Source organism: Eurytemora carolleeae, unplaced genomic scaffold, assembly GCF_000591075.1.
Source record: "Eurytemora carolleeae unplaced genomic scaffold, Eaff_2.0 scaffold5, whole genome shotgun sequence".
Taxonomy (NCBI): domain Eukaryota; kingdom Metazoa; phylum Arthropoda; class Copepoda; order Calanoida; family Temoridae; genus Eurytemora; species Eurytemora carolleeae.
The window spans coordinates 134246-142240 of record NW_019396741.1 but is presented as its reverse complement, the minus strand read 5'-3'; the positions used below and the strand labels follow the sequence as shown (position 1 = coordinate 142240).

Here is a 7995-nt window from a genome sequence, read left to right as displayed (position 1 = left end):
AGATCTAACTAGCTACCAGTATACAATCCCTTTAATTTCTCCTGAAATACTAGATCTAACTAGCTACCAGTATACAATCCCTTTAATTTCTCCTGAAATACTAGATCTAACTAGCTACCAGTATACAATCCCTTTAATTTCTCCTGAAATACAAGATCTAACTAGCTACCAGTATATACTGGAAGGAATGTAACAAACTGGATTTTCTTATCAACTTCACAATTTAAACTTTCATTACATTTTCTAAATTATAAAATTCAATTAGAAGTACGAGTCAAATTTTGTAGACACAAAATGTCTAAAACAGACAATTAAAAATGTTTTCTACGAGACCTCTAATTATTAATTAATAGTTGGATTTAACAGTCCATAGCTATTTTTTTTGTCTCTACTGAAGAAACCCTATATATCACTTTCCATAAACCCGCCGAGACTGAAAGTGATATTAAGTAAGTCACTTAATTTTTTGATAATCCCTTTCAGAGTACTAATACTTCAACGTGATGTTACTAACAAAAATATAGATAACATATCTCGATAAATTCGATAACTTGATGAACTCTTCCAGATTTAGGAACTCCGCGAACATTTTAGAAAAAAAGTTACTTTCACTTGACACAATTCGCCTGCTAACTAAAATGTTCGAATTCCTTTATCTTTGTAATTTGATGGTGTAAACCTTTGATATTTAACAGAATATTTTATCTGACAAAATCCGTTTTAGTTTGAAATATCTACGGTCTGCGACATTGGGTTGCAAAGATATAAGAATTAGGAAAATCAGAGTTTGTGACGAAGACTCATGCAAAACAATTCTAAGATAAGAAAAATAACCCTGCTTATATAACCGAACTATTTTAGCACACTTATATTTATTTTAATCTAAAAATGAGGGGTTAAAAAAAATTATTTTTAAATTTGATTTTAAGTAAACTCTTAGATATTGAAATCACTAAGCAAGGCTTAGCTATAATTCTGTTTTACTAATTTATAAATGATATAAAAAATCAAGAAATTTTTAATGAAATACATTTTCCGAAAAATAATTTGGCTGTGTTCTAAATTGAATTTTGTTTGTTTCAAAAAGTTTATTTTTACCCCCCCCCCCTGGAATTCAAGTTACGCGCGCCACTGTTCCTAAGAGCCGAGCCCTAACTCTCAAGGCGCTTGAGATATGAGGGAGATATAAATCATGAAAAGCAGGGGAGCTGAACAAAATTTCTTGTTGTACATTTCTCTCAATTGCCTGAATATCGTCTAGATGTTTTTCATAACAATAGACTTCTATAGGTTGGGGGGGTGGCAGAATATTTCCAACTTGGACAACTTGTTTTAGCAGAATTAATTGTTTGAAATAGCAAAGGACTACAACATAAGTTTGCAAAGATATAGAGATTAGAACCCTCTTCTATGCACACTGCACATGCTAGTCATAACTCTCTAAAAAGCCACATGTGTGGACACTTTTAGGAATATAAATTCATCATGAAACATAAAAAATATAATTTCACTACTGGTATCTCACAGGATCCTTCTAAACAGCAACATTGCATAATATCCCCCCCCCCTGCCCTATTGCCAAAAGAACAAGGAAAAATGGCTTCAAAGTTTTTGTTAGTAAATAATGGCTCTAATCATAAGGGGGTTTCTAAGTTAACGTTGGAATTAAAATTTGTGACGTCAATAATAAGAAAGTTTCATGAGAAAACTGGTGTTAATTTATTATTTTATCCAATATTTATATTTTTCACCCACCCTAGTCCATCTCATGCTGATGACTGAGAGAGAGAGTGATTTATCATTAATATGTTTTGCAATAATTTCGAGGCTCTCAACCAAACTATTACAGGCTTAGGGCTTAGGGCAGCACTAGGAGACAGGGGCATTCATATTCAGTTTTTTTTTCAGGGGTGCATCGACTCTACCACCCAAACTCAACCCCCACCCTCTTTCCTCGTATACACAAGTACTTTTTAAATCTAATTATTAAAATTTAACTGACATTTTTGTATGAATATTTTTTTATATTGAACATCTTTTTACATCCATCCCAACCCCACCTACCCCTCACTCACCCCTCCCTTTCACTCAGAGTAAACTTAGATGTTTGCACTCAAGGAACTATTGCAAGAAAACATATTTCAGAGGTGTACGAATTTTTTGTACTTCAATGTACTGTCTTTGGGCAGTAATGTAAACGCAAGCCGGATGTCGCAGTCTGACATGGGATCCATCTTTCACATAAAAAATAAATGAAATATTCTGGTCATAGGAAACTAGTATGTGAATTATCAAAATTATCAAATTAAATGCTTCTAACCTCCTTGGATCCTAAACGAACACTGATGCATCTATTCTTGTTTACAAATTCCGCCCAGAGAGAACTGGTTTCAATATGTACGCAGAGTATACGCAACCCCAATTAACTTTCCTTGCATAAGTACCTTGTTTGCACTTATGTTCATTTATGTTCTTAAAAAGGTTTAAATCATTATTATGTGTTCTGGGATATATACAGGATTAAAAAGTTACACAATAATTAATAACATTAAGGCAGGCTCTCTGCTGTTCCAGTAGGATCGCTTCACGTGCTAGAGCGTAGGGCAACCTGTCGGTCGCAGGGTGCAATTTAAACTGCCCCAAAATTGAAGACCTATTTAAATACTTATGTTAAACTAGCTTTTGAATTTTCGGAATATTAAAGAAAATTAACCTATTTCATTTTTTAATAACTTTATTGTCGCTAAATGATAAACAAGTAATATTTCCATTTTCCCAAACATGTTTTCAAAATGGCCAATCCAATCAATAATCCATGTGTGCACATGAATCAGCACAAAAATGGCCATATTATTAGATTTGGAACAGAGAACACTGATTAATATTACGGAGTTAGACACAAATTCGTGCCTTAGAAACAAGATGACACTGAAAGTACAGTACTTACTGTACAGTGTTCAACCCAGAGATAAGAGAGCTACAGAGATCGATTAAAACCTATGATATGCAATATTTTTCACACTATGTTCCATTGTGTACAAGTACCGTACACAACCAATCAGGAGACATCTGTATTCAGGGATATTTTAGGATCCTTTTGATAGGAAATACAAAATCTTCAAAAATAGACAAAATTTGAAAACGATATGTTTTATGTTTAAAATTGGAGTATTTCTTTAAAAGTTGTAAAACTTAACCCCTGAATGCAACAAGATTCCGTGAGATGACAGTCAAAAAACATTACATGGAACCGTAGCATGGCGTGCCGGGACACCAAAGGCCTACTGGGTACTTAGTCTATCCAGGTAGAGTGTATGCGCAGTCTGTGGGATCTGTGGTTCAACCTTTACCTAGGTTATGCACTGTACACAATTTCATTCACTAAACAAAAACAATAATCGAGTATGGCATACCGTGCACTGTCCCACAAGCATTGATGTACAACTAGAGGTTAACCAGTACACCACACAGTATGAAGTATACACTGTACAACAAGTTAAACAGTATACCTAACGACAGCGTCATGGTACTAGAGGTTAAAAAGTACATCAACAAACAAAATATAATGCACTAGACAATGGTCAACATTTACAAGTGCAATTGCATTATAAGGGGCGTACGAAAGATTTGTGCACGATGTAATTATACTTAAATGGAATAAATGAGTAATTTCAAGTGACCCTCCATTTATAGAGTGGCATGTCCGATGTACCTTTGAAACCTTCATTTCTCCATCGTTTCTGAAGCAAGAAATGCACGATTCACTTTTGTAGAGAAACCACATATAAAAATAATCAGTTTTCAAAATGGGAAACATATATTTAATGCAATATTTGATAGGGTTGTTAATCGTTTTTGAAAACGATCGATAACGATCGTTTTTTGTTTCGTTTTTCAATCGTTTTCAAAAACGATCGTTTTGTTTGGAAAAAAACGATCGTTTTTAAAACGACCCACTCGTTTTGAACTTTTAGAAAACGAATAACGATCGTTTTTGAAAACGATAGTTTTTATAAAAACGATTTGCGACCGTTTTTTATACGATTGTTTTGAAAAAACGATCATTTTTGAAAAAACTATGGTTTTTGAAAAAATTTTTGTATTGACAATTATGTTAACGATCGTTAACGAAGGGTCGTCGTTAACGATCGTTAACAAAGGGTTGTCGTTAACGATCGTTAATGAAACGACTGATGCTGTCAAATTTATACTTACTAAGTTAAATGGGTCTGTTTTCACTTCACAGTTACTGTGTCTAATGTCATATCTTGAGTCGAAACGTGCCGCCTTCTTATTCCAGAGTTTTCTGGTTATCACTGTATGAGAAATAATTACTTTTGTCTTTATTTTCTTGTAGATTTTCATAATGCAATTATCATTAATATGTTATTCATCACTTTATACCTTTCCCTCCCCCCCCATCCCGCCCCACTTCGTTAAAATATAGTTCCCGTCTGTATACTGCTGTACCAGGTTCAAATCAAGTTATAAGTGCTTTCACCGTGGACATTATAAAAACTGAATTTTTACTTAATAAAACTTGTTTTTTAGTTCTTTAACCCCGCAATGGAAAGTTATAAACTGCCAAACGTCAATAAATTTAAAGACTGTTAATTCTGAATTAAATTTTTTTCAGGGAATTTTTCAGTTGAAATTTTAATCTCTTGAAAAATTATCGATTTGAAAAAAAAACATTTTTAATACTTGGAGGAAAAAAACTAATACAAAAGTGTTATTATAAGACGTAATTACGTTTTATTAAAAACTAATTTTTATTTCTATTCAAGTCCTCAAAAAACTAAAAGAGACCGTTCATACCACACGAAAGGTCAGTCTTAAGAAAGTATTGAGAAAACAGAAACTCTCTTTCTTATCCTTAGATTCTAGTTCAGAGAAACATATAGATAGATGATACAGAATATATAGAAGATTATGATACAGGGGATATTTAGAGGATTAGAATTTAGGGGATATATAGAGGATTAGGATACAGGAGATATATAGAGGATTAGGATACAGGGGATATCTTGAGGATTAGGATACAGGAGATATTAGATAGAGGATTAGGATACAGGAGATATATAGATAGAGGATTAAGATACAGGAGATATATAGAGGATTAGCTAGGATACAGAAGATATATAGATAATTTGGATACAGGAGATATATAGAGGATTAGGATACAGAGCATACACGGAAAAATGGAAAAAATGATAAAATCGAATAAAAATATCTGAAAACTGAGGATAAAAAATCAAGTTTAACTATGACTAAAATATATTTATGACTACTGTAAAATATAAAAATCCACCTTAATCCAGTTAAATTACAATAAAAATCTTTTCATTTCAGAGTCAGACAATTGCGGAATTTAAATAATAACCTGATAACAAGTTAGAAACCTGAATCTAGTAAATATCATTTGTCAAAATATTATTACTAAGCAAAAGTTTAAGGTCCACTCCAACTTCTCCAACTAAACCCCAAAATTCAGGGTTCAGGGGTTTGTGTTAGGGTAAAGATAAGGTCCATACTTATTTTACGCTTTCAAAATATGAAAGATAAGCGAATTTTCATGTAAACTTTCAGATAAAAAATGAAAGGGTACTTTTAAAAAATACTACTTGCAAACAGAAACATTTAGAAGATGATTCTATAGAAAATTATTTTATTCAGTTTTCACCTAAACAGGGCCTCATCTTTAACATTACAGACTTCTAAACAAGATTTCTAGACTTATCCAATAAACGTTGAAAGTGTAAAACCTGACCAAACCACTCAAATGACCCCAAAGAACGCTTAAGTCGGTCGAAATTGAAAAATTTTGCCATGAAAAAAATCGTCATATTGTATTTGAAAATTTACCAGTTTGTACAGAAAAATTGCTACTAGGAGAAGAGAAGCGAAGCAGCCTAAAATGTGTTGCATAATGTATGTTATAATGTTCAGAGTGAATATGACTGTATCAATAAAAAGCTCAAATTTCACATTTTATTACAATGTTTGCAACTACAGTTTATCAATCGCAGATCACACTGCTTTAATCATTAAGGAAGGCGGGCGTTTCACACTGCTTTGAATAACAAGAATAAATAGGCGTCAGCTCAAAATTTAATATTTTGTTCGACAACACATTTACTTCACTTTAAATTTGATGAAACTAATAAAATGTAATAGAGCTGCACATTTTTCTACCTACTATCCTAGCTCTACAAGTTATTTAATTAAACTTATATTTTATATCATTTTATATCATGATCTTGCCAGGCTTACATTTGTTGAATAAAACGTGCAGGTAGTTCAGACTGGACAGTACGCCTGAATGCATATTGCATATACAGTACACATTTGTACCGACGCGGATCATGCAATGAATGGAGCAATGTGAATTATATATAGTTAAAAGTGCCAGCTTTCTTTGTGTTTTATGCTATAGAAACAAACAGGAGGAAAAGTAAAGATAAATGACTATAATGATTTATATTTAACCCCCCCCCCCCCAAATAAAAATAATAATTGAAAGACTAGGTACCAATTCACATTACAGATACCTGTGTATCTTATTTGTACTTTTTAGCATCTTGTAAAATTAAGAATATTTTGTAATATAATAATGTAATACTAAGAATGTTATTTATAAAGTTTTGCTGACGTAGTGAAAAAAAAACATTCTTGCATAATTAAAAATATATAAAAATATCTCTTTATGTAATAATAATGGAAATATATATAAATTGCATTGTTTTGCATAATTAAAAATGTTTACTCCATATAATTGAGCAAGTACAATCGTGTGTGTGTTGAAGTTAATATTGTATAATGATAACGGGTTCATATTGTATACCACGTGACGCAACGTGTGTCCAAATGAGTCATTGACCTAAATTTTCTCTACTCATCCCTCTCTAGCTGATATTATGCATGATAAAATAGCAATTCTTATCAAACTTACTTTTATAACCTAAAGAAATACAATTACTAAATATAAGGATCAAATTAATTTACCTTGGCTAGCTGAATAAAGAGGAAAATTCACAATATTTGTTTTATCACGTGTTATCACTGTAGTGGTTAATAACCAACTGAACTGACTGTTCCGTTCTGTTCTGTTTCTCCCCTCAGTGCGTCTGTGTGTTGTGTTAGAGTTTCCCTATATACTTACACCGTTCTCATGACAGCTTGAGCTCTCCACCGGCCCAGCACACATCCTGCTGTCACCAGCTGCCACCCAGCTGCCACCCAGCTGCTTGCATGCATAATATTTACGGATTTCCCATTCAAATTATGAGGTTTCGGTCTACTGATAACATTTCACTTTTCAGCTGTCAATCAGAAATGTAATGCTGTGGTAATTGACTAAATTATGATACAAATGTTGCACGTATAGTTGTTAATAATCAGCCGGAGATAAATTATGTCCTTGAATACAATTTCTCCAATTACTCAGATTTTTAAACAATTAGGGCGTGAATAAAAGTTGGAGTATTGGACAGGAGGCCTCGACTTCATCAGACGAGCATCTTGATAAGTTAATCGTAGGATAGACCTCGATTAATAAATCCTAGGTTTATCCTACGTTTTAGACTTGTCGTTAGGGATGGGCACGTTCCGACTTTTTTGAAATAGTTTCGTTCTGTTATAGAACGAGGGCCAATTCAGCTAGATCATTCCGTTCTCGTTCCGTTCTGTCCCGTTCCGTTCCGTTCTGTCCCGTTCCGTTCCGTTCTGAGTAGAATAACGGTCATCCCGTTCTTGGCATTAGTCGAAGAACAGTTCCATCCCTCTTGTTCTATTCTTAGTAAAGAACGTTTCCATCTCCCCTTCCATTCAAGGTATAGAACGATTTCATCTCCCCTTCCGTTCATAGTATAGAACGATTCCATCTCCCCTTCCGTTCATAGTATAGAACGATTCCATCTCCCCTTCCGTTCATAGTATAGAACGATTCCATCTCCCCTTCCGTTCATAGTATAGAACGATTCCATCTCCCCTTCC

General features: G+C 33.4%; 1 protein-coding gene across 3 annotated transcripts in view; it reads right to left on the bottom strand.

The window, feature by feature from the left end:
• The window catches only part of LOC111708031 (uncharacterized), a 25381-nt gene extending 18267 nt beyond the window's left edge, over window positions 1–7114 (bottom strand). For all 3 annotated transcript variants that reach the window (XR_002766576.1, XR_002766577.1, XM_023481274.1), the window contains exon 1: window positions 7006–7114. The gene's annotated coding sequence lies outside the window, so the exon portion shown is untranslated. The remainder of the gene's footprint in view (window positions 1–7005) is intronic.
• Between the last annotated feature and the right edge of the window lie 881 nt (window positions 7115–7995).